This window comes from Protopterus annectens, chromosome 8.part0 (genome assembly GCF_019279795.1).
Source record: "Protopterus annectens isolate FY-2018-M chromosome 8.part0, PAN1.0, whole genome shotgun sequence".
Lineage (NCBI taxonomy): Eukaryota > Metazoa > Chordata > Ceratodontiformes > Protopteridae > Protopterus > Protopterus annectens.
In genome coordinates this window covers 100,119,288-100,132,011 of record NC_056741.1, presented here as the reverse complement: position 1 = coordinate 100,132,011, position 12,724 = coordinate 100,119,288, and positions in this window count along the sequence as shown.

The following is a 12,724-nucleotide window of genomic DNA, read 5'->3' as shown; positions in this document are numbered from 1 at the left end:
GTGCAAAGGATGAAGCAAAATATATAAATAAATAAAATTTAAAATAAACTGTCTTTATGATGTTTCCCAAGTTTGTTGTCTTATAATATGAAGATATGCACATTAAACTTCACCACTTTACACAAACAGTACTGCACTCAAGATTTGAACCCTGAAATCATGGCATTCACTTGACACATTTGAGATTATTTTCACTATTAGTTGCATACACAGACATGTTCTAAAGAAGTGAACATAGAATACATATACTCAAACTATGACATTGTATCATATTTCATTAAAGGTCCAAGATAAAGCATTTTCTCACAGCTGTGCTTTGTAATTTCTCAGTAGATGAACAGAGGAATGGAATATTTGCAACAATTAAGCTAACAAGTTCTGTCACAGCAGTAACAAACGTTTGCACTACTGTTTTCTTCACATTCTTTTGTGAGCAGTATTCTCTTTTTCTGTTGTTTTCTAGCACAAAATAATGTCACTTTGATTTATTTTGAGAAAATGATTTTTGTATATGTCACTGCTATATACATCATATGAATTGCAGACAACTTTCACCTCAGTTACAGTTAGGTCATAAGCATTTAGTAAAAAGTGCAGTTGTATAAAATCTTACCATAACAGTAGATGCCCTTCTCTTCACTGTTGCAGTTTTCTTTACCCAGAGGATTCCCTGCCAAGGGTAGCCTGACGTCCAGCCAGTAAGCAGAGCCTTAGGTTACGCTGTACATCACACGTATGCTCCTCAAGAGATGTAGGGCATAAAAGTGATGTTCAGACAAACCATCCTCAGAACTGAGAGCCTCAGTAGGAATGCCAGTCCAAGGACAAGAAGAGGTAACCAGTACATCCAGAGGAAAAATGGACCAGGGGGAGGAGACCGGGAGGGAGTGAATACTGCAACAGTGAAGAGAAGGACATTTACTGTTATGGTAAGATTTTACACAACTGTATTATGTTTGTCTGTTTCACTGTTGCAGTATTCATTACATTAGGGAGTGTGCCAATGCTCAGGAAGACACTTGGAAGGTAGAAGGACAAGCAGAGCTCTCTAGGAAGTCATGAAGGATGGCCCTAACAAAACTAGCTCTAGCACTAGAGATTCTATCCGACTTGTACTACATGGTAAATGTATGCACAGAAGACCAGGTAGCTGCCTCAAGAATAGAGTTAGTATCCATACCCTTGAAGAAAGCACCAGATGAAACCACATATCTAATACAATGAGCTTTAATAGAACAAGGAGGTCTGTTCTTACTATGAAAAGAATAACAAAAAGAAATAGCTTTAGATATCCAAGAAGAAATAGTTTGCTTGGCACAGCTAATCCTAAGGACCATGGATGAAAGGAAACAAAAATCTGATCAGATTTTCTAATAGACGTAGTCTTATCTAAATATTATCTGAGTTGTCTATGCACATCTAACAGGCATCTATATCACGTTATCGAAATCATACTACATCAAATCACTAAAGGTTGACCTCTAGTGATCGATGTGGTAAAACATTGAATAACGTTTAAAAAAAAAAACAAACAAAAATAAAAACTAACTAGTGTAGGCAAGGGGGCAAGCCCCCCCCCCTGCACCCACCACTTGGGGGCTGCAACCACCACTTAAATATTCCAACTTCGAGACTGCACTACATTGAGGTAAACAGAAATCTCCCCCTACAGAGATTTCCGTTTACCTGCACGATATTCTGCTCTTTCGATGTTGTGGTGCCGACAATACCAGCTTTGATATTGTCAGCTTTCGACATCGTGAAGTAGACCCATCCAACAGTACCTTTTCATTAGCATACTGCAGAGAAGAGAAAACATGGGCAAATTAATAGACTAAATAAGGGGCAACTCATTCACCACTTTAAGCATAACAGAAGGATTAACACACAAGGACACCCTGTCCTTATGAAAAACCAAAAAAGGAGGACAAGCCACAAAGGTCTGAAGCACAGACACCTGTCTGGCAGAAGTAAGGGCTAACAAAAGAATAGTTTTCCCAGAACAATACTGCAAGGAAGCTGAAGCTGCAGGCTCAAAAGAAGCCTGCGTCAATTTTTTCAAAACAAAATTAAGATACCAGGGAGGAGGAATAGGCTTCCTGGGAGGCCTAATATGAAGGCTGCCTTTAAGGAATTGTTTAGCTTCAAATCTAGAAGCTTAAGGAGGAGATAAAGGCAGACAAGCAGAGACAGCTGATAAGTGGGCCTTAACAGAAGAAGATAAGTGGGCCTTAATAGAAGAATAAGCCAAACCAGCACTGAGCAGTTCACACAGATAACAAAGATCCAAAGGAACATCCACAGAAAGTGGATCTGGGTTGCAAGAAAGACACCAAACAAAAAACCTCTTCCATTTGGATAAGTAGGATTTCCTAGTATTGGGATTCCTGGCCTCCTACAGAACCCTAAGCATGTCCTCAGGAAAAAAGAGTCTATGTGCAATCAAAATCCTATTAACCACAGTGTTAATAGAAGAGTGAACAGGTGAGGATGGATGAGAGATCCCTTGTCTTATGTGAGTAGGTCCACTCTGTGAGGTAACTTGTGTTGATTGCCCCTGGTTAAATGCAGAAAGGGAAACCAATACTGTCTTGGCCAAAAGGGAGTCTCCAACAAGATATGGAAAGCATCCCGTTGAATCTTAAACATTGCTTTTGGAATAAGTGGAAAGGGAGGAAAAGCATATGGAAACATTCCACCATCCAAATCAGAGAACCTGGGACTCTGGCACAAAATAGAATAAGTTGTCTGTTCAGAGGGGAGACAAAAAGATCTATTTATAGAGTACCCCACTGGTGGACAATGTCCAGAAAAACATCCCTGTGAAGTATCCATTCATGGGATTGAGTTAAGGACCTGCTCAGAATGTCTGCCACAATGTTTTGACCTGAGGGGAAGTAAATTGCCTGAAGAGTTACTTGATAATGGATAGCCAAATCTCACACTAGTAGTGCAAAGAAGATATGATCTTGTCCTTCCTTGTTTGTTCATGTTACATAACTGTGGTATTGCCTGTAAACACCTGGAGAGTAAAGAGGATAATGAACCTGGAGCACCAGCAGAAGAGCTCTCATTTCTTTGATGTTGATGTGCTCTTTCTTTTTAGCAGGCAACCACACCCCCTACACCTTTAGGGAGCCAAAAATGCTCCACATACCAATCTGAAGCATATGTGAACAGCTCCTGAGAGGCAAAATGGGGATGAAATGGGAGCCCTGGATTTAGAGACAACTTCTGAATGCACCAGTGAAGTTCCTTCTTGAGACAAGAAAGAAGAGGAACTACAAAATCTAGGAGATGTGCACGTTGAAGTCAAACTGATTTCAGAAACCACTAAAACTTTGTCATGTAGAGTTTGACCAGAGGAAGCATAGGTATGGTGGATGCCATGAATCCTAGAGCTCTGAGAAATTCCCTGGCTGTTATAGAGGTCATTGGAAGAAGAGTTTGAAAAAGGAAATGAGAGTTAAAGCCTTGGGAGGAGAAAGGGATGCCAACATAGGCACCATCTGAATCCTGCATCCCAGAAGCACATGGTCTTGAGAGGGTGATAAAAAAGACTTTTTTAAGTTTAGTGTGAACACCAGACTTTGTAGAAGAGAAAAAGCAAAATGAAGATTTTGCAACAGGATCTCTGGAGAGGTTGTCTAAAAAAGAAGGACATCCAAGTAAGGAAAGACTTGGATCCCCTGAATTCTGCAAAAAACAATCACGAGCGAGGCATTTGGTAAATACCTTTGGGGCAGTAGAGAGGGCAAAGGGGAAAGCAGAAAACTAAAACTGCAACAAAGCAACAGAAAAATGTAAAAACTTCCTGAAAAGGGGATGAATAGGGATATGAAGATAAGCACCCTTGAGATGCAGAGACACTGTATAAGCTTGAGGGAGAAGAAGAGGAAACAAAGTCTGATGGGTCAACGTTCGAAAGGATGGCACCTTCAGAAAAGTGTTTAATTGAGAGAGATCTAGACTTGGTCTCCAAGTACCCTCTTTCTAGGGCACTAGAAGCATCCTGGAGTAAAATCCTCTCCCTCTTTGAGACACAGGCACTTCTTGAATAGTGCCTTGAGTCAAAATATCCTGAAGCACCTCTGGAAAGAAAGGCAGTTGTTCCTGAGGGAGCTAAGGAGTGCCCATAAAAGGAAGAAAGGACTTCAAGACCATGAAATACCCCTGGTGAATGATGGACCCAGGAATTGTGAATAATCTGAAGCCAAACAGGAAGAGAAAGAGAAAGGCAGAGGGAAAGAGGAAAGTGGCTGGGAAGAACAGTCAAACAGCACCTGGTTTACCTGGAACAGGATGAGTCCACTTACCAACCTTTCTACTCTTAAGAGGAAGATGAGATTGCCTGTGAACAAATACTGACTTACTAAAGTAATTTCTCTGAAATTTAGGCACAGGAGAAACAAACACATGTTTAAGTTCTTGTAAAGCTTTACCCTTGTCCTGAAGGGACTTAAAGAAGCAGCTTCACCAGTCAAGTGTTTATTATCAAGAGAAGCATCCATCAACTTAGCCTTAATACCATTCTGCAAAGACTGAAGCTGAAGGACATGCTTGAGGGACAGATTTGTAACTCAAAGGCTTCCCATACTCTGGAACAGAATCCCAGTTCATGGGTCATCTCTGTGTCACTACTAGACAGAGGCACAGTAAACTAATTCTATTATGTACTAGACAGAGGCACAGTATTCTAAATCTATTCTGTACACTTTTGTACCATTACATGGGGTGGCAAAAGCCACATCACTATGGCTAGGCTTATAAATGCCCCAGGACAGATAGCCTAGTACTAAACTATGAAACTATAAACTATGAAGCAAGAAATACCTCCTCATCACTGACCCAAAGACAGCAGCCCTAGAAGAAGCATCTGCTGCATCATAACTACACTTGACAGAATATGTAGAAGTGTTACACTCAGAGACTGAAAGGTCAGAAATAACCTGACAAGCCTGAGACAAAAGAGACAACAAATTCCTGGACATATAGGTCAAGGTGGCAGAAGTATAGGCTTTCTTGCCCAGCCTTTCCATGGTCTGATTATCTTTATCAGAAGGCAGTAACCTGGGAGAAGAAAGCAAATGAGAGGGCTTGTCAGAAACTACAGAAACCTCTGAAGGGTCAGCAAAAGGACATTTGTACAAAAATGTACAGTCCTCAGGCCCTCTATAGAATCTATCAGGTGTCTTGGGAGTCAGAGGCTGAGAATCTGGAGCCTTAAAAGCATTAGCAAATGCACCCAATAAGGCAGCTAGAACAAAGGGGAACAGCAGAAGGTTTAGAAGAATCAATCTGCAGCATCTCATAGTACCTAATTTAAACCTCAGACACCAGAGCACAATCCTATTTAAAGAACTCCATCATCCTTGAGATTGTGTCACCAAATAAAATCTCTTCAAAGGGCATATCCAGACTGGTAGCCTCCTCTTCTTCAGAGCCATAATCTAAAGAAGAGGTAATATAAGAAGAGTAAACAAGAGATTCTTCATCAGAATCCAGTTCTTCCTCAGAAGAATTCAGTTCCCTGGGTAATGAAACTCCCTGAGGGGATTTCAAAGCCATCAAAGCATTAAACAACCCCTGAGTAAAAGACTGCTACTCACTTTAAGGGTCCTTAGGAGCAGCAGTAATGTGCTTATTCTTATGATTTTTCTTCAGTGGGATATCCACCTTATAAAATTTGGAATGCTCTGACCCAGGATGGCATTCAATGATGGTAGTAGGTATTTCTTCTTCTGACTAACATCTGCGGAAACTCCTAGGCCCCTCAGAAATTATCAGCTGTGGTTTCCCTTGAGCATTTGAAACAGATATCTTCAAATTTTCCTCAGATGTGCTTAAAGCCAGGTTCCCCACTGGCCTCCAACCTGTAGAGGGATCCAACAATACAGTCGGGTGAACCTCTGTACATTCACTCACCTCAGGACAGATGTCTGGTGGAGGCGGAACAGCAGAAGATTCTGACCTAGGCTTCATGGCCTTATTCTTCCATCATGGTTGTCCTTCAGAGTGAGAGATTCCCTCCATTACTTCTTTTGTGAGAAGCTTAAGATGCTGATTCTCAAGATAAAGAGCCAAAGAAGAGAGTATGCTATTCAGGGTTTTAGGTACAAAAGCCTGACAGATGGAACAGGATGTATGGTTGTGCAAGGTGCCAAGGCAAAACAAACACTGTTTATGGCAGTCTTTATGGGGAATTTGTCTCCCACACTGGCATTTACCCTTCTTTGATGACATGAAACCCACCAACCAACAAAATAAAAGACAAGTAAAAAGAAACACCAACTGGGCACTTATCTGCAATGGCTTGGTGAACCAGCAACATAACATAGGTGTTCAGACTGATGATCAAAGATGGCATTCAGACTGGTGGCAAAGAAGTTCTGAGGATGGTACATGTGGACATCACCTTTATGCCCAACATCTCATGAGGAGCATACGTGTGATGTACAGCATACCTTAAAGCAACCTAAGTCTTTGGTATACTGGCCTGACGTCAGGCTACCCATGGCAGGGAATCTCTAGTGTAAAAAATACTGCAACACTGATATAGAAGGACATCAGTTGTTATAAAGGTTCTCTATTAAGGTATTCACTGTAATCTTCCTGACATTTTCTTAACTCTGTTATCCCCATCACACCCTCAGTAAGTATACATCAAAGTGGTAGCAGTGTGAAACAATTGATTATTCCTGTAGTAATACTAATCATTCATACTTGCAAACCTTAGCAAGTAACATTTCTCAATGCTTGTTTTTGTACTGCTAGAGTGAGTGCACAGCATTGTGTAGGTCCTCACACTATATTTATCTGCTCAGTATGTCACGTAGATTGTGTGATTTCTTGAGACATAATGAGTTGACACTTGATTTGCATATTCACTATGCTCACAGGGCTGATTCTGCACTATATAAGCTCACTGTGTTGGTAAGGCAATTGCTTCACTGCTGTAAATGCAACTATTTATGTGCTTTCTTAGAAATTCTATAATGGCATGTGATGCTTTTTTACAAATTCATTATTTTTTTTAACATTAAAGATATCTAACATTTCACCTAGTATTTGGGTGATATCTGGACTCTGCCCAGTGGTGTTATAGCATATATAACATTTTTTTTTTGGTATGTTTTAAGGAAACTCAGGTAATGTTGCCTGCCTTTATAGCAATGTATCTCTGACAATTTTGAGGCCAGTCATTGATTTTAATTTAATATATATTTTTTTTTTTTGGGGGGGCATTACTTTTTTACATGCTTGCAATCCTAGAAAGCTGGAAGTTAATTTCTGTTAATGATGGCTGCATGTATTCATATTTCTTTTGTTGACGCTTTCCTTAATTTTCTACTTTTTGTATTCATTTTCATTACATACACGGAAATGGCTCCCAAGGAATTTAGACCACAAAAAACACCAATCCCAGATGCCGAGAATAAGGTGATAGTGCAGACACTACATTGACATCGATCGCACATATTAGAGATAGTCAAAGCTAACACGTCCTTTTGTGTCAGTATCTGGTGGCAAGTGGTCAACGATGTCAATGGTCTGGGAGGCCATGGCAATCATTATAATGACATCAGACATCAGGCCAGTGGCATGATCACCAAAGCCAAAAAAGAGCTGCTGCTATAACACTGGAACGGAAGGCTACTATTGCTGTTCTTACTACTGAACCAGCACTGTCTGAGACCAAGGAGTTCCTATACACTGTAAGGCTTCCAGAAAGCACATCAAGAGAGTCGAGAGTAGTGGTTGATGTAAGTGCTGAGTTGGAGGATGACCAAATGGCATCTACTGGAGTAGCTCCAAGTATGCCATATTAAACATTATATTTTATATCTATCTATATGTAATATAGATATAGACCAAGGGAGGTGGGTGTGGTGGAGAGAGACTGGGATATAGAGAGTTAAGGTCTCGAGAAGTAAAGCAGAGACAGCATGGATGGAGATATTAGTGTATATGATATTTCTTAATATGCAGATGTAGCTGATATTCCTGTTTATTGTGTAATTTAAATTATAATGCCTATCATCCTTTCTTTCTCTCCATTTGCTCTGTCTATGCATATACAGCACTGACTTTTCCATCCCTTCATCCATCCACAGCCCTCTTTCCCATTTTTGCACATGGGGTTGGGTTGTCACTTCAACAGCGACAACCATCTAGAGCCAAAATTTACACTAGCAGGTGGCTAGCCCTTGTCACGGACTGATTTTCCATGACCATATGCAAATGGTTTGCTCATACCATTTTTTAATTTCTGCACAGGATGTATGTCTACCTTAATTCCTTTTTCTTTCGCATTTGCATCTATTATTACTGAATTTCAGGTTTACATATCATAAGTTTGATCAGTTTTTCTTCTATTTCTGTCTTTGCTGTTTTGTTACTTGTTATCAAAAGTTAGCCTGCCACTAGTAGTGTAGGGCCCTTACCTTTGTATGTCAAGGTATCAGGAGCCTCTGATGATGATGATGATGGTGGTGGTGCTGATGATGAAGAGGCACAGTCTAGGAATGCAGAGGGTCAGCCTCACACTGAGACTGCAGCTCTGACATTTCTTGCCCTGAGTATGGACACAGCCAGAATGCCTATGTATGACCATAACAAGGAGCCTATAGAGATGAGACAAGCTGAGGGTAACATGGTTGATCAGGCTAGTGTGGTTACTCTAGTTGCAGAGCTGCCTGAGTGCCCCCATAGCCATCATTTGAGAGAAGTACCATGCAGAGGTGTTGATAGAGGACTTCAGAGGAAGGCTGCTGTCTGCCCTTCACCTGATGTTCATGTGTCAGTAGGTGCTACACAACACATGTGTAAGGATATCATGGAAGTATAGGCAATTTCCACCAGGGTCTCAGAACAGATAGTCCAATTGTTGCATGTTGTGCATTCTGACATGTGACACTGCTTGTACCATGTGGGTGACTCCTTGGACAGTATGAATGACCCATTGGATCATTCAGTGTCTGCTTTAGGAGGGTCAGCATCCACAACGCTGTAGCGCCACTACTCATACCTTATCCAATTCCTATAGTGACATTACTTCCATTGCTCTGTCAGTGATTGATGTGTCCACATCCAGACATGGTAGGCCATGTGTTAGTGGTTGTAGTGGATGTAGTCATGACGACAGCTCATCCAGCAGACATCATTTAGGTTCAGGTAGCACTCCCAACTTCTAACCAGGACCATAGGGCTAGTAGTACAACTCCCGGCAGACATAGTTCTGTTACTCGGATGCAGTGATGGTAACCTGACTTCTCTACTATGCATGTCTCACATCTGTCTGAAGTGCAAGTATGTAGACCCAGCACATGCGCTTTGATTGTGTTCAGTCACTCATATTAAAACTCATCTTGGCCATTCCACCTCACCCACGCACCCCCTACACACAAACTTGTACACACACACACACACACACACACACACACACACACACACACACACATACAAGTTACATAAGCCTTATTGCAGAATGGTATACATCTGTTGCTATAGGCCCTGGCAATGGATAACTGCAAACAATTTGGTTTCTCATTTGCAAACAATCACTTCTTTGGTGTCAGGCTTGCCATCCTGTAGCTCTCACTCCACCCTGTGCAACTGATGATGACTTTATCCTCCTATTTGTATATTTCTTTGTAAATTAGGGTTTGCTAAGTCTGATGCACAGAGTGAATAGCTAATGCTTGCTTACTCAGATGGTTGCTTTAATGAAATGTATTGCAAAAAATGTATAATTTTTTTTCCTGCCTTGTTGTAAATAATCTGTTATGTAGTCCTTGATCATCACTGTGCTTCTGTTATACTGACTAATGCTGTCCTACTAGATAGTAATGACTGTTCAGCACCTTTTTGTAAATGATTCGAAGATCGTCCTGGTCACTGTTAGCATATCTGCACTGGGCATCTGTAATGCATGATGCACTTGGGCTACATCATGTATGTATATTGCATATATCACTCATGAGTTACTCCTGATATCCTTCTATAGCTGAGCCGTATTTAATCTTACTAAAATACAATACTTGCATATGGGAGTAATCATATATATATATATATATATATATATATATATATATATATATATATCTTTTTTACAGGCTCATCACTTACATCGGTTAATGATGCTACTACACAGTTGCTTTACCTGGGGTTGACTCTGTCTGATGTTCATAAAACACAACCATTACATGGGTAAGTAAAGGCTGAGCATTATGCATGCAGCATTTTTCCATTTTGAATGTGCTTAGCATATCACTGGTGGGTTTAAACCCTACCTCCTCTTAGTGAGTCTTTTGTAAGATACCAATGCAGACACTTCTTATTGTTGTGGGATTAGTGACAGCTGAGGTATTGTAAGGGAGCTCATAATATCCCCAACCACATCTCTTACCATGTTTTTAGCAGACACTTTAATGTGTGAGTTTGCTGTCAGAAATCATTTCTGAATAAAAGGTGTAGCATTTCTAAGCAGTGTTCTGAATATGCCTCCTATTCCTGAAAAATACATGACTGGGGCAATGTGATACCCTGGAAGACCATGACCAGTTAATGCTTTAGAATAAGCTGGGTTTAGGTTAGGATCTTCATAAAATGATTTAGTCATTTCATATTTTTAAACTTCTAGCAGGTTATACATGCAGCTTCACATTATGTACATAGGTAAAAGTAGATAGTAACCTGTTGCAACAAAAAAGTAAATAGTAGAATATCTTTTGAACACAAAATGTGCTTACTCTGGGAAGTGTCAGTACAAGGACAATCTCCCTTTACTCTGTGTTGAAGTGATTTTAGTGTTAGATTAGTGAACATGATAATTTGTGAAAGTGCACTACATATTGGGCATCAGCAGTTTTATTTTCTCATCAGAAAAGCAAAAATATTTTTTCAGTCTGTGTTCATTTTTTTCATTTAGTATTTGAAAAAGATGTATTGCTGTTAAATCAGTGAGGTTTGGAAAAATAGTCTTTTTAAGTAAAATAATGAAACAGAGAGAACTTCAGTTTTTCTTTAAGTATACTATGTTCTTTTCCACCACTGTTCAACTCTATACTGGTGTTTTGTAACGGAATATTTTGGTAAATGTAACGCACATTTCTATTTAATTCTGTTTAATGTGCGGGAAATACTTTTATATGATTCTGTGAATGTTTTAAAAAGTCAAGGTATATTTTTCAGAAGTCTGTCAACAATCAAGTTTTAGTAAAGGAGCATTGTTATAGTACTGGTTTCGTTCATTAAATCAACATCAGAAAAATAATAGAAACAGAAGACTGTTCTATATATACAATATTACTGCTATGGAAATTGTAACACTTTTCTTGCAGAAAACTTAGGGCCATGCCTTCTGAATTCTGAACTGCAGAAAACCAAAATTCTTGAAAACCAGATCAACAAATATGAAGTACAGGCCCATAATCATCAATACAGCCTTGTTCTACTACTCTTAGAGATTATGTTAATAGAAAGGAAAGGGGAGGGAGCAGGCAAAAAACAAGGATCTACCTACATCTTACACAAAAATAAATACGTATTACTGTAAATGGTATTACATTACATAACATATTTCAATGGATCTATGGGCCCCAAATATCAAAGCAAAAACTGTGCAAAACTAAACATCGTAATTCATTCTTTAGATATTTAGATAGTTTATTTAAGAGTAGCAGAACATGGATATATTGATGGTTATGGGTCTGTACTTATATTTGTTGATTTGGTTTTCGAGGCCCCTGAGTAAGGCATATTTTACATGTTAAGTCAATGTGATAGCGCCTACTCAGAGGTGATCTCTGCCTAACATACAAAGCTATGTCAAATCCAGAGCTGTTGGACATGCTACACTTAAAGAAATCCCAATCTCTCTAAACCACATGATCCAGAGACCTAAACATTGTCACCACAATAAACAGAACATGCTGGAGGGACAGCTTCCTGTCCCAGAGACTTCCCAGTCTCTGGAACAAACTACCCATTCATGTCAAGCAAAGCTCCTCATTGGCCCTCTTTAAGAAAAATCTTGGCAACTGGATGGTAAATAGAAAATTCACCCCGGGGATCACTTCTGTGGCACTGCTTGACAGGGACATAGGAAAATAATTTTCTTGGGTGGTGCAAGCCAGGGAATCTTTTTAGCTAGGCTTATATAGACCCAACAGGCAATAGCCTAGTACCTACCTATGAACTTATGAACCTATGATGGATGCCATTGAGATCATTGAATAGATCTTGGTATGATTAGTGTGCCCGATCTGAAGAGATGCACACAATGTGTTGCTGTTCATACAGAGTGCTGCTGCTGTTAAGAGAGTTTCCATTGTAGCAATGTTTGAAGGATGAGTTCATGTTAGTGCTATTAGATTGGTGTTTTTTGGGGTTAACTGAACAGCGATGGGTTGTTGGTACCTCCATAAGTGATTGCAGGGTAGTCCACGAGGTTAAAGTAATGGATAGTTAGGATCATTATTTTTTGACTAGTTAGAGCAGCACATTTTGGCTAGTTCATTGGTCTCCCTTTTAAAAGGTTATCTGTTATTTGTTTATTTAGGCTTTTTTATTCATGGGAGCTTGCACTGTGAAAGATTTTACCTCACAGGAATGTAGGTAATGTTTAGGGAATAGAATCATATCAGGTGTTACTGGATTGGTGATTTATGGGAAGGCCAAGCAGTGATTGGCTGATGGCACCTCATCTAGTGATTGGAGAACA